Genomic DNA, 24,821 nt, shown 5'->3' on the forward strand with positions numbered 1-24,821 from the left:
GGCCATATGCAAATCAGTCTGACCCTGTGCCTCATGGGAACAGTCCAGCCCGAACTGCCAAGCCATGTCTTCCCTGGACCGGAAACAAGCATCCTGGGACCGGTTTCGGATTCATAATCCTCATCAGCCAGGCTATCTTGAATCCAGTGGCCAAGTGAGCAAGGGACTCACGTCTGAGCATACCCTGCCACACTTAGGGCGAACAAAGCGATACAAAAGGAGATGATGGACGGAGCGTTTGAGCAAATCAAACACTCACCCCCAGTCAACTGATCTGGGTTTAATCCATCACCATTCTTTAGCCCACTCAGCCACCCCAGTTCAGACATGGCCATATGCAAATCAGTCTGACCCTGTGCCTCATGGGAACAGTCCAGCCCGAACTGCCAAGCCATGTCTTCCCTGGACCGGAAACAAGCATCCTGGGACCGGTTTCGGATTCATAATCCTCATCAGCCAGGCTATCTTGAATCCAGTGGCCAAGTGAGCAAGGGACTCACGTCTGAGCATACCCTGCCACACTTAGGGCGAACAAAGCGATACAAAAGGGGATGATGGACGGAGCGTTTGAGCAAATCCAACACTCACCCCCAGTCAACTGATCTGGGTTTAATCCATCACCATTCTTTAGCCCACTCAGCCACCCCAGTTCAGACATGGCCATATGCAAATCAGTCTGACCCTGTGCCTCATGGGAACAGTCCAGCCCGAACTGCCAAGCCATGTCTTCCCTGGACCGGAAACAAGCATCCTGGGACCGGTTTCGGATTCATAATCCTCATCAGCCAGGCTATCTTGAATCCAGTGGCCAAGTGAGCAAGGGACTCACGTCTGAGCATACCCTGCCACACTTAGGGCGAACAAAGCGTTACAAAAGGGGATGATGGACGGAGTGTTTGAGCAAATCAAACACTCACCCCCAGTCAACTGATCTGGGTTTAATCCATCACCATTCTTTAGCCCACTCAGCCACCCCAGTTCAGACATGGCCATATGCAAATCAGTCTGACCCTGTGCCTCATGGGAACAATCCAGCCCGAACTGCCAAGCCATGTCTTCCCTGGACCGGAAACAAGCATCCTGGGACCGGTTTCGGATTCATAATCCTCATCAGCCAGGCTATCTTGAATCCAGTGGCCAAGTGAGCAAGGGACTCACATCTGAGCATACCCTGCCACACTTAGGGCGAACAAAGCGATACAAAAGGGGATGATGGATGGAGCGTTTGAGCAAATCAAACACTCACCCCCAGTCAACTGATCTGGTTTTAATCCATCACCATTCTTTAGGCCACTCAGCCACCCCAGTTCAGACATGGCCATATGCAAATCAGTCTGACCCTGTGCCTCATGGGAACAGTCCAGCCCGAACTGCCAAGCCATGTCTTCCCTGGACCGGAAACAAGCATCCTGGGACCGGTTTCGGATTCATAATCCTCATCAGCCAGGCTATCTTGAATCCAGTGGCCAAGTGAGCAAGGGGCGCCACCTAAAGCCTTTATGGAGCCCCTCCATCCCGGGGCTCCACTCCCTAGTGCTCCCTTGCAGGCTCCACTCATCGGGGCTTCGCTCTCAGCTCCTCCTGGCCGTCTCCCGGTCAGTGCCCGCCACTCACCAGCTTTCCAGGACTCCTTCAGACTCCTCTTGCTGGCGGTGGGCGGCTGAGATGGAGGCTGCAACGATCCAACTTTCCTGGGACTGCGGGGCTCTCTCCTGACTCACAAGAGCCCCGCTGAGGCCTCTATCACTTCCGTGTCGCCTTCTCCTCGCGTCCTTGATGACTCGTATCGATGGGGTCTCGCTCTCTAGGCGACGCCTCCTGCGGGCACCAATCCCAGCGTGGCGTCTTCCTGACATCACGAGGGATTCCTTACGGTGCCTCCGAGGCTCCCGGGCTGGTCAGCGGTGATTTCTTCAAGGTTGGGGTCAATACGGGGTAGGCTCCCATTATAAGTAAATATAGTAGCGGGGTGGGGCACCCGCTTTGCAAATATGCTCAGAAACCGGCAAAGATGCGGGGTGGGCACCCGCTCGCCAAATGAGCATGCAGCGGGGTGGGCACCCGCTGTGTGGATTACCAGGCAGCAGCCCAGCACTGCAGAATGAACAACAGGAGCGCTCTTCCCAATAAAAGTAAAGCGCTTTCCAGAAATTAAAAATAAAGCGCTCCCAAGGCGCTAGAGTTTAAGTCCAGGGGGGGGCCAAAGGCTGGGCCCAGGCAGGCCAGCACACAGGGCCCTCCAGCAGGGAGGCAGTCCCTTGTGGTGGTTCCTCCTGGAGCCCAGCAACAGCAGGCCTCCCTCAAGTCAGGAGCAACAGAGAGCCTGCTTCCCATTCCACCCTCCCCGAAAAGCCCCGGGGAGCAGTGCACCGTCCCTACTCACGCCTGACAGGCTTATCCAACTCCCCAAAACGGGCACCTTGACCTTGTGCAAGGGGCTACCAGCCTACATGCCCCATCCCCCTTCTTCCAGGACATGAAGAAAAGAAAGAGTATGACTCAGAAAAAGAAAAAAGAAGAAAAAAAGATAAGCCCCACAATACTCTATAAGAAAAATAGAAAGCAAGACAAAAAAAAAGAAAACAGACAAAAAAACAAATGCACAATGATTATAACAGCAACTATAAATGCCCTGAGCTAAGAAATCTAGGACGTGCTTGAAGTAATTTGTTGCAGTAGTTCATGTGCTTCGGGAATATTGGAGAATACATGAAATCTACCTTTATGAGCACTTCTAGTTTGCTTTGTTGTGTAATCATTGCCTGTGCCCCCTGTTCTTTAAATAAGTGCAACATTTTAACAAACTCTTTCTGCCTTTTGGCTGCAGAGGCAGGCATGTTAGAGAAAATGCGACATAATAGGACTTTCGAAGAGGTGAACTGTCACTGCTTTATGGCCTTAGATAAAAAAAATCCTTGACCCTGTAATCCCCAAAATTAACAAGGATTGTCTGTGGGAATTGACCATTAGGGGGACCCGGTGGACACTCATAAGAGTCAGATCCCCATTAAATTCCGGAAGGGCCTTTTTATTGATGAACGAGTCGTCCCATTGTAGTGTCTGCTACCCCTCGAGGCCTTCTGGGATACCGAGAATACGACGATTAGAGCGCCTAGAGTGATTCTCCAATTCCTCCAATTTGAACTTCATTGCAGATTTTTGGCTCTGCTAAGCAGCGACTTTATCATTCAGAATAGAGACCTGATCCTCCAACTGCGAGATTCTAGTCTCCGCCTCCTAAAGTCACGCTGGAACCCGAGCCATGCTATCTTCAATTTTAAAGAGGCAGGCATAGATGGCAGCAATTTTCGTGGATTGAGAGGTTTTGAGCTCTCTAATCTCTTCCAGAATTACGTTGAGCAGGCTCTTAGCATTCTATTGCAAAGAAAAAGATCTATCATCCTGAGAAGAATTTTCCTGAATTGATTCAGTCCCAGCTTTAGATTGCACTGCACATGTTACAGCGGAGGCTACAGAAGATACAGTATTATCAGGCACTGCCAGCCCACTGTCTTCAGAAGCGGGTGGTCCCGATAAGCTCCATCCAGTAGATGGGGAGGATTGTACTTCAGATTGTAAAAGAACGCCGCTGCCACCGCAGAGAGACGTCCTCTTAATGGAGTTAGCAGGCTGTTCAGCTGTTGGTGGAGCACTCTCCGCCCTCTCAATGCCAGATGTTAACCCAGATTTAGCTTTGGAGAATAGAGGGTATTTATTAAGTTCCTTAGATTTCCGAGCCACAACGTCGCCCCCGGGAGTTATCGCGTCTGAATCTGCCAAACTTAACGCAGTTATGTGCCCGGCCCCAGGAGAAACTCTCGTGTCCAGATCAGTGGAGCCCCCCCCCCCCCTCCCCCCTGGATAGTGTTTCTGAGACAGCTCGGTGGTGGCCATCTCAGAATTATCTGTGTACAGTCCAAGATCTTTCTTTAAAGTTGCTGGGCGATCAGTTCGAACTGCTACTTGTCCAGCGCGTTTTTTAACCCTCTGACCCAGAACTGGGGACTCAAGATGGGTTGCGGCTGTATTTCTGGAAACATTTTGCATATTGAGAGTCCCGGAAGTTTCTACTACTTTCTCGTGATGGATTACCGGAAAATACCAGGAAAGAAAGCTGTAGCTCCCCCAGCAACCCTCCACCAAGTAGTACAAAAGCCCCATGCACAGACAGGCAGAAGAGCACATGCGCTTACCCCCCTTTTTTTTTTAAACAACCTTTATTGAAGTTTACATAAAGTTGCAATCGGTTTCAATACAATTCAATCAAATAAGCATGCAACAAGTATATCATCATCATCCATTTCGCATTCAGAACCATCCTCGCACGGGGCACGTGATAAATAATCTGCCGATATATTCAGATGGCCGGGAGTGTATTCCATCTTAACTTGATGCTCCTGCAATTTGCATGCCAACTTCGCAATTCTTGGTGAAGGCTGGCTAGAACCTTTTCCCTCAAGTATACTGACCAACGGTTTGTGTTCGGTACGGATAGTAAATTCCTTGCCCCACAGAAGACTTTTAAACTTTGTTACATCCCAAGCACAAGCCAATAATTCATGTTCAATTACTGAGTACTTTGTCTCCAGGCCCCTTAGTTTCCTGGATGCAAATGCGATGATTTTCTCCTCATTCTCAGTTATTTGGCTAAGCATAGCCCCCAATCCGACTTGGCTGGCGTCTGTTGTTACAGTGGTTTTCAACTTCTCGTCGTATGACTGCAGAGACGGTGCTTGCTCAAGTTCTATCTTAGTGGTCTTTATGCTTCGTTCACATTCTTCATTCCAAATGAACTCTGCATCCTTCTTTACCATCTTCCGAAGCGGTTCGACCTTGGCTGCATAATGTTGGTTGACTTTGGAATGGAATTCACACATGCCCAAGAAAGATGCCAGTTCATCCTTATTTTTTGGATTTGTTGAACAGGAAATTGCAGAAATCAAGGAGGGTTTGGGTCGTACCCCATTTCCATCAATGAGATGTCCCAAGTACTCTACAGTTTCTTTTAGGAATTTGCACTTGTCTTTTTGTAGTGTAAGACCACTGTCTTGAATCCTCTGAAAAACTTTCCTCAGGACGACCAGGTGTTCCTCTTTTGTCTTGCTGTAAATCAGAAAATCGTCCTGGAATGATCTAACTCCTTCCATGCCTTTGAATAACTGGTTCATTTTGCATTTTGCTTTGAAATACAGCTGACGCCGAACACAATCCGAAGGGCAACCTGCGGAATTGATACACTCCTTCTGGTGTGATGAACGCTGTGTATTTTATTTTATTCATCTTGCAATTGTATTTGATGGTAGGCGGCGCTGAAGTCTAGTGTTGTGAAGATCTTCGCTTGACCTAACGTCATCACCATTTCGTTAATCAAAGGCAAAAGTTGGCAATCAGCTACCACGTGGCGGTTCAGCTCGCGAAGGTCAATGCACAAACGGATCTTTCCATTCCTTTTCCTTGCGATAACCATTGGTGACAATTTACAGCAAGCCTTGCCAATCCTTCTGACAGTGAGCCAAGCTAGTGTGCGGGAGAAGCAGGAGAAGCGCAGCAGACCGCGAGTGAAACCGAGAGCAGAAACTACACTTCCCAGGGTCCTTTGCTCTGAATTGTCACGCACCTACCAGTATCAGCAGAGCGCCAGGAGGCGCAGTTAAAAGTGCGCAGGGGGCACCCGCAGCACGCGTCGCCCATTTGCAGCAAGCCTTGCAGATCACTCTGACAGTGAGCCAAGCTAGTGTGCGGGAGAAGTGGGAGAAAGCAGGAGAAGCACAGCAGACCAAGAGTGAAACTGAGAGCAGAAACTACACTTCCCAGGGTCCTTTGTGCTGAATTGTCACGCACCTACCAGCATCAGCAGAGCCCCAGGAGGTGCAGTTAAAACTGCACAGGGGGCTCCCGCAGCGCAGGACGCGCGCAGGCGTGCCCGGGCGAAGCCCAAAGGCGGGCCCATCTGCGCCTCTCAGTGACCGGAGGAGGCCGGGCTGGGCCAGACACCCTGGCCGTTTTAGGCCGAAACCCGTAAAGCTTATTCCGAAGTCTTGAAGTCTGAGTCCCGGTATGACATTCATCTAAAAGCAGCAAGGTAACTTTTAATAACTTTGTTTTGTTTGAGCATTCAAGTACCCCCACAAAAGACCTTGAACAGAGACAGGGGGCCTCTGGTGCCAAAAGCCGATATGAGCAAAAGGAAAACACTCGCTACACAGGGGGGTGCTCAGGGCGGATGCATGGTGGGTAAAATCGATTCCTTTCTGACTAAAGCTGCGCACGCAATTACGAAGGAAATAGCCTTGACTGAGCGGAGGTTATCCATAGAGGCAAGTAAATGTCTCCAAAGCCAAAGCCAAATCATTAGCGAGGAGGGAGAACAAGGGAACTCAGCGGCCAATATGGCCCCTCCAGAATGCTCAACAGTTCCAATAACCTATGCACCCCCAAGCGAGATACTCATTCCTGGCGAGTCAGACACGTGTTCTAAAATCAATAAAACACCAGAGGGAACTGAAGTGGCCCCGGACTTACCACCACTGAAGAGAAAACAAGCTGTCTATATCAAGCCCATAAGGAAATCCCCAAGGCTACAAACGCAGACTCAGCTATTTTCACAACCTGACCTGGGCCAAGGGCAGTTATCGGACTTCTTATTTATAAAGTTGGAAGTAATGATAAAGACACTCTTAGTACCTATAACACAACAAAATAGAAAAAATAGAGGAACTGGTGAATAATTTGTTCACCAATTGTAATACATGCTTCATGTCTATTATGCCAAACCTATTAGGGGCAGGGGGTGGAACTGTATTGCAAAATAAGACACAAACTCAAACCCAACCTGACCCACTCGGTCAAAGCTTAGGTATTCCCATTGCTTCAGGAAGTAATGGTATATCCAGTGGACCAAGTCAGTTACAGATACCTGAAGCAATGGGACTCGTAGCCCAAAATGCCAAGCTAGTTCAGGACGGAGGACCCCAGGATTTTCATAGGATACCCTCAGCCACATACAGTCAGCCTAATCATGGCATACCTAAAGTCATGAATCGAAGTATCCTTGACCTACCCCCTGCATCTGCACCGTTAGTAGCAGTCCCCCCTCTCTCCCAAGAAACTAGGCAAACCACCCAGGACTTAATTCATAAAGTGAACCACTAGTGCACCAAAAATGTAACACGTGGCCAGTATATATCATCTGACATTATAATGGCCAGAAGAGTGGGGTGGATAGCCAACAAACTAAAAAGATTGGTGTAGGAGATTGCATTGTTGGTAATTTTAAGGACCCAGAGAAAGCCAACATCTTAATAGACAGTGCATACCAGAATAACACAAACTCTCAAATAAGTGTAGTTCCATTACAATACTTCTACTCCCAAAGGCAGCGTGGAGGTTTTATGCAAGGGCAATGGCAAATACCACGCAAGTCAGGGAACCCGGCGGTCATAAGTAAGATAGGAAATAATTTGCCAATGTACAATAGATTTCAAGCTTTGGCAAACTGCCAAAACTTCGATGAAAATGATTGACTAGAGAAAGGTGATAAATCCAAACAGGGTTCCTCCTCACTTAGCAGGACCTCAAACACACAAATAACAGTGCTTGAGGTTCATGCTGAAATAACCACTGCAGTCCCAGAATCACTCCAGATCCAAAATACCACGAGGTCAAATATGGAAAAGCTCTTTCATAGAACATAGCGGGTATAAGGGCTAAAAGAGGGAATTTATGCTGGGAAAATTGTCTAGCATCACATCATATCATCACCCTCCAGGAAACTTGAGAAGTAAATGATTGTTTTTATTTAGACGGTTTCACTTCTTTTCATAAATATGCCACTCCATCAAACATGGGCAGAGCGAGAGGAGGTTTATTGTTAATGTTTTCACTGAAACTCTCTTGTAAGACCTGTTTGGTTGATTGTAATTCTGAGAATGTTTTGGCAGTGGAACTGTCTTTCAAGGATCGGCCCACTGTGTTACTGATAAACTTTTATAATTCTTTTACCAGAGGGCACGAGCTGGAACATTTGCAAGATTTAAAAAACTTCCTGGAATACTATAAGGAGGCTAAGTCAGCTTTTTTAAAAAATAATAATTATCGGGGATTTTAATATTCATCAATGTCATTTAAACTGTTTTTCAAACCAGGATCAGGGACATTTTAACTCTTCATTACACCATTTTGAGCATACATCTTTAGGCAATTTCCTTGAGAGTATTTTATCAAATCAAAACTTATGTTGTCTCTCACAGTCGGATAATATGGCCCCAGTACCTACTTACGTAGGAAATGGTAGAGCAAGCACTAATGATTATATTTTAATGTCTGCTCCAATCAGGTCCTCTTACTGAGGATCTATTAGTCACTTGGTCAAGCTTCAGTGACCATAACCCACTTACGGTTGATATATTACTTCCTACCACTAAAGTGGGCGAATCAGCTACCTGTTTGACAAATACCAACATCAGTACTAAAGAACAGGCTCGCAGACTAAAGTGGGCAAGGATAGCTCCAGAATTTTTTTTACCAACTTATATACAGTTTGTGCCACTGAAATTGAGTTTTGCTTAGACCCTGACACACAGGATAGTTCTACTTTAAAAGCCTTCGAGAAATTAATAAAACAGATTCAATCAGACCTCACAATCACGGGTGGGACTAGACGTCCGAAGGCTGTAAGATGGTTTAATGGAGTATGCTCAGAGCTTATATTAGCCTTAAAAAAGATCCCCAGAGATAAAAAAGAAATTATGGACAAAAGGAAAGCTTATCAAATAGCAGTTGATAACAGGAAGAAGGAGCTAAAAGAACAAGCCTGAGATGCTTTACAACAAGCTAGCATATTGAAAGATAGTGCAAATTTCTGGTTGATAGTTAATAGCCCCTTTCTTGTGGTAAATAAATAAATAATACCCTATTTTTGAATGCATAAATGAATAACAGATAGCTCAATAAATAAGAGTCAAGATTCGAGGTAGTAGGAGTTTTGTAGGTTTAATACAGCATAAAGACAGGGACAGGACAACCTGCACGGGAATAGGATGGCAGCTGCCGGGGGCAGGATCGGGACAAGGGAACGGATAACTTTTTAATAACAGTACATGAGCATATATACATAGCGCAAACACATAGCATTACATTGCAATAGGTGTAGCAGTGGGTGGAGCAAGAGGCGTGACGCGTAGCAGTCGCGAAAGATAAGGGTGAAAGTAGGTGTAACAGGGCGTATACACAGACATGTGATGCAAACGTAACAGAATATGTCATGAATGGGGCGGAACCCATGGAGGGGGCTACCTAAGGAGCCGGGACCTCTAACCTGATGGTGCGCGCAAACTGGCAATGACGTGTTACTAGGAGAAGCTGGGGGCTATGAACTCTGTGCTAGGAGCAGAGACTGAAGTCTGGAGAGTCAGGGCGACATGTACCTAAACCCTATCTAGTATCTGATGTTTAGGGAACATGTTGATATAAACTAGAAGTCAGGAGGGGAAAAGCTAACAGACTCTAAGACTGGAGCATGCATTATTCTACATGTAGTGCGTGATGAAGAATATTAAATGACCATTAATACAGTATTTCTCTAACATGGGGCCGTAAAGGCTAGACAATGACGGAAACTATTGATGCGATTCAGTAGCTTAGGAATGCAGAGAAGGAGGACTGAACTGATAACTGGAATCATAACATACTCTTGGCAGACTCAGAGGCAGAGCCAGGCTGAACCGGGCACTGTGAGGCAGGAAGTAAGTGAAGGGTCGAGGATACAGGTGGGGGCTGTATCACTCCTCAGCGAGGACTCAGAAGACAGGAGCTGAATCTGGTGTCCAGGCCCTTTTGAGGCCTAGAAACGGGGACTTTTCAATGGAATAACGTGCACACTGAGAAACGTGGCAACGTAGCTTTACATAGGCCTGATATTCGTGGTATTCACGAGAACTGGAAACTGGCATACTAGAGATGGACACAACTGTAATTGCGTCTTTAGTCAAACATGGGGAATAACATATGCATATTAATCATGCACATATCACATATGATGGAGGACGCGTAGGGACACAGAACATGGCAAAATTTACTTTTCCACATTCCCTCCTTGTCACTACGTTTCCTTCAGGAAACATCAATATTCATGATACCATCTATCATTTCATACAGTATCATTTGCTCGTCTCGAATTTTCTTGGAACGGGATTTAGAACGGGGCTTGGGACTAGGAATACATGATGTAGCACAAATGCCGCAAATCGCAGGGCCACATTGTATACAGAGGCAGCAGCTAAATATGATCGCTACTGCAATACCTAGAAAGGACAAGACTTTCCATCCCCAGGCGGAAATTATATTCCAGAACCAACCGGACCATGTCCAGGTGCCTGGATTTTGGTGTAACAGATGGGCAATTTTATGAAGTCTGGTTATAGCTGAATAAACAGACGGCGCGTTATTTGGAATGAAAATGCAGCAACTAGATCCGATGACTCTACAGGCCCCGCCCCTATCGGCCAATATGACGTCAAGGACGAGACGATTCTGGAGCACGACAATTCTCATAAAGGATTGTTCTTCGGTTAAATTACTTAGAGCAGAAGTAGTCTCAATTACTACTGCTTCGAGTGTTCTGGTTAACCTACGTATCAGTTTACTATTCACGACTGTACCTAAATAAGGGAAGACACCTTTATTGATATCTATATATTGTTCTAGAACAGTTTCAGTATAATCGACAATCGGGAGGTTTCTCTTGTGTCTAGTATGTACTAGGTGGGAATTCCTATGGTAGTCGGGTGGGGCTAGAAAAACAGGTGGCAGTAGGAAGGCAATGTAACAGGTTCCCTCCCAATCGAGGGGCAGACGAACATATGCGGTCTGACCACAAATAAAATAAGAATGACGTGAAGCTTTGAAAATAGATTTCCTACTGTCACTATACTTGACAATAGTAGTACAATCACTATGTCCTACATGTACGGAACCATTATTTCGGACACATAATTCGCCTTTGACTGGTAGTACTGAAATTGCAGGTAAGTCTGGAGTAGTATCAGACTGAACATTCAGGACCATGAAATTCGAAGAATAATTACCTAAATTATACACTTCATTTTCTAGATCTAACCCGGTTCTGTGGGGGAGACCTTGCTTGTCTGGAAAACATGTACTGTTAAGAAAAGACATATCTGTTGAGGATGACGTTAACGTGGACCATGCTCCACACGAACCATTATGTGAAAACGGATAAGGAAAGAGTGGCAGAACTCCCTTCGGTGTCTGAAAAGGGGGGAGTCGACCACACACCCAACAATTAGTGGCATTGCTGGTCTGGTGTGAATAATGTAACATGTGGATGAAAGAATTATTTCGCATAGCGAGGCGGTAAGAGAGTTCATGAGGAGGCAGATCACTAAACGTATGCTCTACTGTAGCATTGGTAGACTTATTTACATGAGAAACTAGAAAATACAGGTAAAACGCATAACTGGTGCAGGAAATCATAATGCTGAGAAATAATACGAAACATAGAAGAACGATACATCGGATTGAGTTTTGACTAACTCTCTCACTATGGGGGTCTATTTTATACATGTCAGAAACAGTCTAACCGTTTCACCTAGGGGAGGACTTAGACAATCAAACTGGCTGACTTATTTTACTAGACCGGAGTTTCAACTTATACTCCTGTTGCGGAGTTTTCTCTAACAGGGGAGGGTTTGTAGCAATGTCTTTTGCGGGACAGTCCTTAAGAATAGTACTTTGGCAATCCTTCGAATCCTGGGAAATGTTCTTTGAGACGGGTTTCAGTCCATAAAACTTCTTTACGTGCGAAAGGTGCACCCAGCCTTTGCGACCCTCCAACTTCACGGCTGTACGGGTGGCGAGGAGGACCTGTCGGGGCTCCTTCCAGCGAGGCTCCAGCGGACTTGAGCGGTCAAAATTGCGAACCAAGACCATGGATCCTGGAACGATTTCATGCGGTGCCACCTCGGTATTGTCTGGAAATGCAGCGGCAACCTGTGAACGACAAGAGTTGAGGGCAGACATCAAGGAAGCTAGGTAATCTGTCAGCATATTACTTGAAACATCGGTAATACTTCGGGGTCTGGGTGTACCCCACATGTTAGGGGGGCGGCCGAAAACAACCTCATACGGGGACAGACCTGATCTGGAATGTGCGACCATGCGCATATAGAACAAAGCGACTGGCAGAGCTACTAGCCAGTCCACACCTTTCTCTTTACATACTTTGGCGATGCGGATTTTCAGGGTCTGGTTATGTCTCTCTACGAGACCTGCTGCTTCAGGATGGCGTACACAATGGAACTTCCACTGGTATCCTAACAAAAGGGAAACGTGCTTCATTAACTCTGAGGAGAATGGCTGGCCGTTATCAGAATATACGACCCTAGGGAGTCCGTAACGGGGGAAGAACTCACGAACCAACTGCTTGGCAGTGGTCGCGGCTGTGTAATCTGGGACTGGATATGCTTCTGTCCACCTGGACAAAGCGCATACAACTACAAGGACATACTTGAAACCTCGACATCGCTCCATCTGAATATAATCCATCTGGAGGACTTCAAAAGGGTGGTCAGGAGGTTGGAATCCACCTTGTTCCACCGGGACACTTTTACCTGGATTAAACTGACAACATATCATACAGGTACGGACTTTCTGCTTGGCTGCAGCTCGTAAATGCTTGTTGAACCAAATGTTCTGGATACTGTCTAACATAGCTTTTTCTCCTAAATGTGCTGGACTATGTGCGGTATTAATAATGACTTGAACCATAGAGTCGGGGAGAAACCATGTGACTTTACCCTTCGTTACCCATCCCTGATCTGTCTGGACCCCTCCTTGTTCGGACCATTTCTTGATTTCTTCGGGAGTAGCATGTAACTGGATATCTATGACATCTTGAGTAGGGTCCTTAACTGTCATACATGTAGTCGGATCTGGAGTGTGTGTCATGTTAACTGGAATGTCTGGAGTCTGTGCTGTAAGCTTGGCTGTGCGATCTGCTAGATCGTTACCCTGGGAAATAATGTCAGTAACTTTCGTGTGTGCCTTGCATTTCATGATAGCAATGGATGTCGGTAAATGTATTGCATCTAACAGAGCTTGAATAAGGAGACCATGCTGAATCTTGGTTCCATGAGAAGTCATGAAACCTCTCTCCTGCCAGAGCACTCCAAAGTCGTGTACGACTCCGAATGCGTAGCGTGAATCTGTGTAAACATTTACTTTCCGGTTCTTAGCGTGTATGCAGGCTTGTGTCAGAGCAACTAGCTCTGCTGCTTGAGCGGACAGGGTGTCAATACGGTGTGTCTCAATAACTTCGGTGTCGGTAGTCACTGCATACGCGGCGACTAGTTCTCCTGTACTTGTTCTCATACATGAACCATCCACATAAAGTGTCAGGTCTGGATCTGGTAACGGAATATCTGTCAGATCTTGTCTTGGCTTTGTCGTGATGTTGACTACTTCCACACAGTCATGTGTGGCAGGATTTGGATTAGCTGATGGTAACAGTGTAGCAGGATTGAGAACGTTGCAGCGTCTGATTTCTATGTGTGGCTGGAACAGTGTCAATTCATAACCTGTTAAACGTGCAATTGTCAAGTGCTGAGTCTGTGTTCGGTTTAAAAGAACTTCCACGGAGTGTGGAACTTGTACTGTCAGGGAGTGTCCTAATACTATGGAATCACTTTGTCTGATAGCTAGTGCTGTGGCTGCAACTGACTTGAGGCACGCAGGCAGAGCCTGGGCTACAGGATCTAATGTGCTCGAAAAATAAGCACAAGGCTTGTACTGTCCCGCTTGATCTTGTGTGAGAACAGATAATGCAGTACCTTCACGTTCAGTGACGAAAAGTGTAAAAGGCTTACTGTAGTTCGGTGTAGCTAGAACTGGAGCTTGACATAAAGCTTTCTTTAACTCATTGAAGCTAAGTGTATGTTCAGATGTCCAAGGGAGAACAGTCGATACGGCTGCCTCCTGTGTCGTTAACTGTATCAGTGGCTTGGCTAGAAATGCATACTGAGGAATCCATTGTCGGCAGTAAGAAGTGAGGCCGATAAAAGCACGTACCTCCTTCTGGGTCTTGGGCTGAGGAAGACTCGCTATTAACTGGATACGGTCAGGTGTCAACTGCCTACCCCTCTTGGACAGTAAGTGTCCTAAGTATACCACTTGCTGGACACAGAATTGAAGCTTCGAAGGGGACACCTTGTGCCCCATCTCGGCTAGGAAATACAGAACTGTAAGGGATGCTCGCTCGCAGTCACGTTCAGAACGGGCTGTGACCAGTAGATCATCGACATACTGGAGCAGGGCAGTGTCAGTTGGCATGTGAATGTTGTCTAGTTGTCTCTTCAGTGCTTGACTGTAAATACTAGGACTTTCTGTGAAACCTTGAGGAGCTCGTGTGAACATATAGCTACTTCCATTTAAACAAAATCCGAAAAGGAACTGGCTGTCTGCATGAATGGGAACACTGAAAAATGCGTTCTTGAGATCTATGACAGTGAAAAATGTGGCTTCTGAATCAATGGCTGTCAATAGGGAAGAGATATCTGGGACAACTGGGTACTGAGGAATAATACATTTGTTAAGTTCTCGTAGGTCAATCACTAATCGATATACTGGGGGTGCATTTGGATCAGTACGTTTCATGACTGGAATGATCGGAGAATTGCATACATTGGAGTCAGTTTCTACAACCACTCCTTGAGCGATGAGCTCGTCAATAATTCTGGATAAGGCTGCTACAGCCTCCGGTGGTAATCTATACTGTCTGATTCGTGGTAACACTACACCTGGTTTGAGAGTCACACGATGGGGTGTGATTTGCATGTAACCTACATCAGTTGGACCTTGCGCCCATAAATGCTGCGGAACATTGGACAATCTGGGATCAAAATCTCGTAATATATAGTGACCCTTAAAGTCACGCAGGAACAGACGTATTCCCTCTGGGGAACAGCATATAACTGCACCTAACTCTTTCAGTGTTTTAATGCCTAACAGATTCTCTGGACATGACTTAGTAAGTAACAGATCAGTAGTAAGGGACAATGGACCTACTTCTAGAGTAACTGGCTTTGATATTTCATTTACAATGGGTTTTCCTGAAAATCCAAGGGAAACATTTCTTGAGCCTGAGAGCGGAGCCCCTGGAACTTCGGCGTGACTAATTGTGGTCCTACTTGCCCCTGTATCAATCAAAAACTTTCTGTCTTTCCCTAATACTTGACTGTGAACATAGGGACCTTCTTGATCTACAGGTATCTCGATGAGAGGCAAGCCTACCTCCCTCTCTAGGCTGTTTCATGAATACTGCTGGTACTCTGGATACTCGGACTGTGCATACTGATACATTTGCTGTGTAACGTGCTGTGTAGCAGCGATGGGCTGCGGTGCTGTAACTGTCTGTGGTGCATTCTGTGGCTGAGGAATCTGTGAAACTTGTTCTTGTCTAGGCGGACGTGGTCTTTCTTTAGTCTTACCAGTAGCTATGTTGTGTTTCAGAACTGCACACTCGTTTATAAAATGACCTGGCTGTTTACAATAATTGCAGTTCCCTTTAACGGGAGCTGCAGGATGACTGGCTTGATTCGGACCCCTCTTATGACTGTCTTGAGGAACAGATTGTGCAACTAGTACTTTCATTTTCGTGTCTTTCATACGTTTTCTCTCGTGTTCTTGCTCTTCCCTGATTCTATTCTGGTGGTATTGGAGCATTTGTAACATCTGGGACGGGGTATTAGCTTGCCAGGTACTTTCGACTTTCAAAACTCGATTTTTAATTGGTGGGCTTGAATTCTCGACTAATTTAGTAACAAAAAGATGAGGGTATGACTCACTACTTGTCTTGAGGCCACTGTTGATGCTAAAACATTTCTCAAATCTAGAATAAAAATCACTAATGTCTTCGTCTTGTTTCTGTTTACAGGCTGAGATTGCATCCCAGTCTTCCTTTTTCGTTGTTAACAATCTGGGTAAAACTTGAATCAATAATTCAGGTAATTCTTTACATTTCGCTCCAAGACCGGTACCTGGTACTCGTGCCTTATCTTCAGCTTCTAGGACTGCCCAATCGATCTTTTTCTCTCCCACCTCCCATTCTTTTTCCTTGAGCTTTTCATACACCCCTGCGGGCAGCAAAACCTTTAACATTTTAATTATGTCTGGATACGTGTATTCTCCCATACGGAGCATGTCTTTTAATTCTCGATGGAACCCTGCTGGATCTTTATCATGACAGGGGATTAATTTTTTCATCTCTAAGAGTTCCATCTTTGTGATCGGGGTGTAAACAAACACTCGTTCTAGTTCGCCACCCGTTCCTCTAACTGGGTGGACTTCTCGTAACGGATTCTGTCTCTCTATGTAAAATGGTTTACTTTCTGGGGGTGAGACATGAACAAAATGCGGGTTCAGAAACGTTCTATATTTGTGACGCTGTTCTAGAATGACACTAATTAAATCGGTACCTAAACCTTTCCATCTATACTGGAGTAACTCGTTCAGGATATCATGTAACGGGCCTGGATCAGAGTGCTGACCCGCATACAATGTAATGAGGTGCTGAATCATATACATACCCGCCAGTCGTTGCTCGGCTGGGGGCATTTTCAGAAACATTTGTGCCACTATTTCGTCTGGAAAAGTGGTAGAATCAGTAGTCCATCGGACTGCTGATCGGGCTAGTTCTTGTTCATACATAGTACTTAACTCACTGTAACCGATTCGTGATTTCAGAATGTGATCGGTAGCTTGAAACACTTGTTCTAGAGAACCTTGTTCTGGTGCTGGATGATGGAAAGTTGACTTGTGTTCTAGGCATAAATGGCGATCTGGAAATCTAGATTTTCCTACATACGCTATTCTGGCGGGATTCTCGTCCTCTACCTCTTCAGTATCAGAGTTACTTTCTTTCTCGCTTACTTGTGCTGCTTTACGCTGTTCGTGTAACTTTATTATTTCTTTACGGATTTTCTTGTACATACTCTCCATAGCACCGACGGTCTTGTGCTTACCCTCGGCTATATTATCACTCCACCTTGTCAGGGTTCTCATTTCGGCTGGATCTTTAGACGGGTAATCTTGTTCTCTTATTAGACAGTTAATCAAAAACTTTAGTATCATGAGCTGGATCTCGGCTTTCCTTTGAGACATGACTTCGCCAATGCTTTCTGGATCATCCCCTGTACGGATGAAACGATATATTCTGTCTAGGTCTTCTTTCATATTCGGTAGGGTGACCAGATACTCGGCCACCTTTCTTACGCGGAATGAATATAAAACCATATTATCCTCGCCTGGAACTGGATCATAGCCGCATTCATTAAGGGCTTTTCTTATTTCTGCTACAGTCTGATGTTTGGGCGTACGCTGTGACGCTTGTGCATGTAATTCGGCTGACGTTAAACGCTTATGTGGCGGCGGGGTCTGGGGAGGACCTCCTCCTGCGGCCCCTAAACTAGAATCGTCGACTGATCCTCTTCGTACTAGTGTGGCAGGAAATTGAAATGCGGGCTGAACTGGTATGGCGGGCTGGACCGGGGGGACCGTAACAGGTACTGCAAGGGGTACCCCGGTGTCTGGAGGAACGGGAAGTGCCTGATTTACAGGGACTGGCAGAGCGCGAACAGGATTTGCATATTCTGGGACTGTGTCGTCCAAATAGGACGAAATAAAAATATCAGCTGCGGTCGGTTTGTGACGTAGCTTGGTCGGAACTAATGGTGGCGGGAAATTACTGGATGACTCTGAGGTCGCTTTTGGCAAACCCTCGGCAAGAAGAGGATACATACCCTTAATAAGAGCATGCCTCTGTCTGTCTGACTGTTCGGTTTTAACTCGTTCACCAATCTCGATTAATTCTTTTTCTTGGGCTCGTTCCAAGGATTCTCTACTTAATTCTGACTTTCTGATTTCTTTTTCGGTTCTTTTATGAGACTCTTTGCGCCATAACTCGATGGCATCTTTCTGTGACTGTCTAGCTTTCTTTTTCCATAATGCTTCTTCTACTCTCATGATGCACTCGGCATCCCATGTGCCTGACACAGGCCATCTATACTTTTCCTCCAACTGTTTGGTATACTCGACCCATAAATCTAGATACAATATGGCGCTTATGCCATGCTTCTGATACATAAAATGACCTGGACTGTCCCTAGGCGGAACTGGAACTGCTGCTTCCAGCAGACCCTTTCTAGTTTTTAACTGACGTAACTTAGAAAACAAGGGCATGACTGAACTGTAATCTAGACACAATACAATACACAATGAACACGATACTTATTCCCCATTCATACCACGACATTAAAATACATGAAGAACATTCAGAATAACAGTTCGAACAGAATACTACCTGAAATACGGAAAACAGAATACATGAATTTTCTCGAGAACAGAACTGACTAGAACAGAAACTAGATGCACTGCTGAAACAGTACGAAACTTACCGGTCTCATAAAGAGACACGTCAGGACCCGCATCCACCGAAGTGGACACTTCGTTTGTGGGTCTGTGTACCACCAACCCACGGACCAGAGTCAATTAAATTGACCCTGTCTAGATACTACCCCAGTAACGGTACTCACCGGGCAGCAAGAACGGAAGGCCTCAGACTGGACGGGACTACTTGGACGCCGGACGGACGAACTTCGGACTTCTGTTACGGGTGGACCTCCGGATACCTCGGACCTTGGACTCTCGGCTTGGGCTCTGGTCGGGACTCGCCGCGTTCCTCCACCGTCTCGTCTGGATGCTGGACCGCCTCCTCCGTCTCCTCCGTGGGCCTGAGGGATACTTGAAGCAGAAATATCTGCCGGTGCGCAGAAGAGTTCCGTCACGACTGCAGAGGGTCAGGGGGTCGGCGTGGCTTCACCGACGCGTGGGGAAAGGGCAAGTCCCTATTCGGGCGCCATTATGTGGTAAATAAATAAATAATACCCTATTTTTGAATGCATAAATGAATAACAGATAGCTCAATAAATAAGAGTCAAGATTCGAGGTAGTAGGAGTTTTGTAGGTTTAATACAGCATAAAGACAGGGACAGGACAACCTGCACGGGAATAGGATGGCAGCTGCCGGGGGCAGGATCGGGACAAGGGAACGGATAACTTTTTAATAACAGTACATGAGCATATATACATAGCGCAAACACATAGCATTACATTGCAATAGGCGTAGCAGTGGGTGGAGCAAGAGGCGTGACGCGTAGCAGTCGCGAAAGATAAGGGTGAAAGTAGGTGTAACAGGGCGTATACACAGACATGTGATGCAAACGTAACAGAATATGTCATGAATGGGGCGGAACCCATGGAGGGGGCTACCTAAGGAGCCGTGACCTCTAACCTGATGGTGCGCGCAAACTGGCAATGACGTGTTACTAGGAGAAGCTGGGGGCTATGAACTCTGTGCTAGGAGCAGAGACTGAAGTCTGGAGAGTCAGGGCGACATGTACCTAAACCCTATCTAGTATCTGATGTTTAGGGAACATGTTGATATAAACTAGAAGTCAGGAGGGGAAAAGCTAACAGACTCTAAGACTGGAGCATGCATTATTCTACATGTAGTGCGTGATGAAGAATATTAAATGACCATTAATACAGTATTTCTCTAACATGGGGCCGTAAAGGCTAGACAATGACGGAAACTATTGATGCGATTCAGTAGCTTAGGAATGCAGAGAAGGAGGACTGAACTGATAACTGGAATCATAACATACTCTTGGCAGACTCAGAGGCAGAGCCAGGCTGAACCGGGCACTGTGAGGCAGGAAGTAAGTGAAGGGTCGAGGATACAGGTGGGGGCTGTATCACTCCTCAGCGAGGACTCAGAAGACAGGAGCTGAATCTGGTGTCCAGGCCCTTTTGAGGCCTAGAAACGGGGACTTTTCAATGGAATAACGTGCACACTGAGAAACGTGGCAACGTAGCTTTACATAGGCCTGATATTCGTGGTATTCACGAGAACTGGAAACTGGCATACTAGAGATGGACACAACTGTAATTGCGTCTTTAGTCAAACATGGGGAATAACATATGCATATTAATCATGCACATATCACATATGATGGAGGACGCGTAGGGACACAGAACATGGCAAAATTTACTTTTCCACATTCTCTCTGAAACTCCCAATTCTAATACTGACTGTCTAGTCCCAGCAGACAAATGGGTATCGCATTTCGGAAACATTTTTAGCGATGCAAATCTGACAGTATCAGAGGAGCTAAGGGAAGGTGGACAACCTAGTACATTACTTCATGTCAGGGTGGAGGAGGTTTATGATGCCATTGTAACTACATCCGCCGGAAAGGCCCCAGGCCCCGATGGGGTACCGGACGATTTTTACAAAGCTGATCCAAATGTATGGGCAAGCATCCTAACTAATGTTTTTAATGCTGGGTGCTCACAGGGATATCCAATATCCTGGGGGAAAGCAGTCATCGTCCCCATCTTTAAAAAGGGCACTAGGGATGAGCCATATGTTATAGGCCAATCTCACTTTTAGATTCTGCTGCCAAAATCATGAGAAAAGTCATATTAAATCGTCTAAAGACATGGTTGGATGACTGAAATGTCATTTCCAACTTGCAATATGGCTTTAGGCCTGATAAAGGGACCCTGGACCAATGCTTAAACTTACACTTAGCGGTAGGTAAGTACACCATTGCCAAAAAAGCTACAATCCACTTGGCCTTCATGGATTTGACAAAAGCATTTTACTGTGTTAACAGATCAAAGTTGTGGTCTATCCTAAGTGACATGGGTCTCGAACCAGCGCTGGTGGACTTCCTATATGCCATCCAAAAGAAGCTTGTTTCCGGTCCAGGGAAGCATGGCTTGGCAGTTTGGGCTGGACTGTTCCCATGAGGCACATGGTCAGACTGATTTGCATATGGCCATGTCTGAACTGGGGTGGCAGAGTGGGCTAAAGAACGGTGATGGATTAAACCCAGATCTGTTGACTGGGCGTGAGTGTTTGATTGGTTCAGATGCTCCGTCCATCACCACCCCCTTTTGTACCACTTTGGCCCCCATAAGTTGGCAGGGTATGCTCAGACGTGAGTCCCTTGCTCAATTTGCCACTGGATTCAAGCAAGCCGGGCTGAAGACGGCTGAAATGCCAGAAACCGGTCCTCGGAAGCTTGTTTCCGGTCCAGGGAAGGCATGGCTTGGCAGTTCGGGCTGGACTGTTCCCATGAGGCACAGGGTCAGACTGATTTGCATATGGCCATGTCTGAACTGGGGTGGCAGAGTGGGCTAAAGAACGGTGATGGATTAAACCCAGATCTGTTGACTGGGTGTGAGTGTTTGATTGGTTCAGATGCTCCGTCCATCACCACCCCCTTTTGATCCACAAGAACAACATAGCGGCTATTAGATATAATAGCAATGGGGACCTGACATCGACCTGGGATGTGAAAAGAGGGGTACGCCAAGGTTGTATCGTGGTCCCTCTCTTATTCACAATATATATAAATAATCTGGGAGACTCCTTAATAGCCAGCTGTAAAGATATCCCTAAATTCGGCGATAAGATGATTCCCGCATTATTATATGCGGATAATACAGTTATTTTAGCAACAACGGCAATGGGCCTCCAATCACTTTTAAATGCTTTTATAGTTTTTATGGATTCTCTAGATTTATCAATAACATTTAAAAAAATCGCACACTATGTCCATTGGCCCCGAAAAGTCCCAAAAAAGGACAAAATTCTTTTGCAAAGCTCACAAAAGTCCCAACTTTCCCTTACCTAGGGGTACTTTTTAACAAAAGTGCGTCATGGTGCCCACAAATTATACAAAAAAGGAATATCCTTGCAAGGGCCACAGGGGCTACATTGAATTTTGCTTCAAAATTGGGAACTAAACCCTTTGCAGCCTTGTTGAAGGTATACAAGGAAAAATGCATCCCGATGGCAACCTATGGCAGCGACATCAGGGAATACAAAGAAGGGAAGGATATTCAGCAGGAGGAAAATACATTTTTATGTAAGGTTTTGGCAGTCCCGCACTCCACCGCCACATACAGAATACATGAAGAACTAGGGATGGGATATATAGCAGATCAGATTGCAGTGGCTCCATTGATGCATTGGCTGAGAATTTGGGCAAGTCCCACTACAAACTTAAATCAATTAATAATTACTGATTGCCTAGCATTAGATAGAGCCAAATACATTCCCTGAATTAGGTATTTAAAGGAATTGACAGCTTGGCTAGGTTGTCCTGATTTGTTCTTAAGCCCCAAACCCATGGACAAACTTACAATTAAAAATATTAGACTTCAGTTTTTGTCAAAGCGCCAGGGACTAAGGGAAGAAGAGGAGCTGCAAAAACCATCTGTAAGACATTACGTCACATTATCCACTAATAATCAAGACCAACCTTATTTATTAAGCATTGGAAACCTTTCCATCGTTTTCTTTTAACAAGATTTCGTCTGCAAATGGCGCATTGGCTTTTATCTGTACCTCAAGGTTTCTATAAACCTGGCACTTTAAAACCGTACCAGTGTGAAGATTTTTCTGAACAAGACATCCTTCATTTTGTCTTTTATTGTGATTATTATGTCCCCCTAGGTAAGAAATGTATATTACCATTGCACAGAGATTGTCACTTTGTGCAAGTCAGGCCAGCCCTACTGTACCTTCAGATGCTAGCATCCCCTATGGTCTGTTTTGGGGTGGCACATTTCTTAACTGGAGCCATTAGGTATAGGAAAAAAATGCTCTTTTAATTGTTATTATGGTTCTTAACATGTTTTTATTCGGAAGCCCATTATGTGTCATAATCGGAGATCGACCTAACATATGAGTTTGCCCTATTGCACTTAGCACTTTATATAATGTTTTTGCACTGTATGTCGAGCAGGTTCTGGTACTCTGCATGGTCGTCAGGAACAATATGACTGTTTTGGAGTATATCCGTTTAGCACCTCGAACTTTACAAAAGTTTTGCACTTTAAGATGGATTATAGGGAAAGTAATCGAAGTTTTGTATTTTAATATGTCTTGCCAATTTGCACTCTGAATTTTACCCAAAAGTCTTTAATATGTTCCTAGTCTGAGGCCCAATATGAGTTATGAATAGGGATTATTCTAATATATGAGCATGCCCGATTGCACTTTGCACTTTATGTAATGATTCTGTACTGTATTTATAGCAAAGTTTTGCTTTGCAAGACGGATCATAGGAAAATAAACTGAAGTTTTGTATTTTAATATGTTTTGTCCATTTGCACTCTGAGTTTTGCTCAAAAGGTTTTCAGTCTGTATGGATTTTTATGAGTTGGCTACTCAGTTGACTTCAGGAAGGCTTTTTTATTAATGAACTAGCTTACCCATCGCGCGTTGCTGCGATCTTTGAAGAAAGGAAATTCAAGGAAACTCGTCATGATAACATTCAATTTACATTGTGTCATTTTTATTGAAACTTATTCATTTTAATATGGAAAATATTTCAAAGTGTCGTTTTAATTCTATTTAGTTATTCGAGTGCTTGTGGATACACGATTTTTTGTTTTTCTGTCTGGTACGTACATCAGTATTCGAAAGATTATGAGGGCCCTGGGGGGCCGATATTTGAAATATTTTTATGCCAGAAACCTTTGCGGGAGTGTACTCAACAACTTCCCAACGTTTCCTGGCGATCGGATGAATGGTGTTTTAATTCTATTTATTTATTGGAGTGCTTGTGGATACACGATTTGTTGTTTTTCCGTCTGGTGCGTACATCAGTATTCGAAAGATTATGAGGGCCCTGGGGGGGCGATATTTAAAAGAATTTTATGGCAGAAACCTTTGCGGGAGTGTACTCAACAACTTCCCAAAGTTTCATGGCGATCGGATGAATTGTGTTTTAATTCTATTTATTTATTCGAGTGCTTGTGGATACACGATTTGTTGTTTTTCCGTCTGGTGCGTACATCAGTATTCGAAAGATTATGAGGGCCCTGGGGGGCCGATATTTAAAAAATGTTTATGCCAGAAACCTTCGCGGGAGTGTACTCAACAACTTCCCAAAGTTTCATGGCGATCGGATGAATGGTGTAGTAATGCATATAAAAAAAATTTTAACAAAGGAAGGAGAGAGAGAGACTATATGGATTCGTTCTCCCTGGGTAACGTTTACAAAACAAGAGGAATCCATAAAATTAAGGGTTGACGATGTCCCTACTGTGGTTGGGAGCACGTCTGGTGTTTTTAGGTACCCCTCACACACCAACAGGCCCCTTGGAGTCATGCTTCATCATCGGGGTCATCGTATCCCTCTACGGGATACGGCGTGCTGCGACCAGCGAATACGCGGGAGCACTCTTATGTCTATGTGTGGTGTATAGTGAGGGTTATTTAATCATATAGTGAGTGAGTGTGGTGGTGGGGTCGGGATAGTGAGTGGAGATTTAAAAAGGACCTGACTCGTGGGTGGACTCAAAAACTTTAATGGTTCCCCGAGTTGGTACTATTAAAAAAAGGTTGTAAGAGGATGAGCGTAGTATTATGTGCGCTGCCTCTGGGTGTGTGTCAACATGTTTCGATGTAAAAACATCTTCTTCAGGACAGGGTTACACAAAATCCCCACCTTACTCACGTTTTTCTAATTTGTGTATATACAAAAAAGTGATATTTATTAGTGAAGGTCTATTATTGTACCTAAACTTTAGCCGCTATTTTGCAGACCTGTAGAGAGAAAGGATAAAAAAAAAATTCTGGTAGTCCTTGCTTTCAAAAAAGACCATGGGTTAAATACATCCGTGGTATTGGTCATGCAGAAAAAGTGCGGTTTTTTATAAAAATGTTG

The sequence above is a fragment of the Lissotriton helveticus genome, chromosome 6, assembly GCF_964261635.1.
Source record: "Lissotriton helveticus chromosome 6, aLisHel1.1, whole genome shotgun sequence".
Lineage (NCBI taxonomy): Eukaryota > Metazoa > Chordata > Amphibia > Caudata > Salamandridae > Lissotriton > Lissotriton helveticus.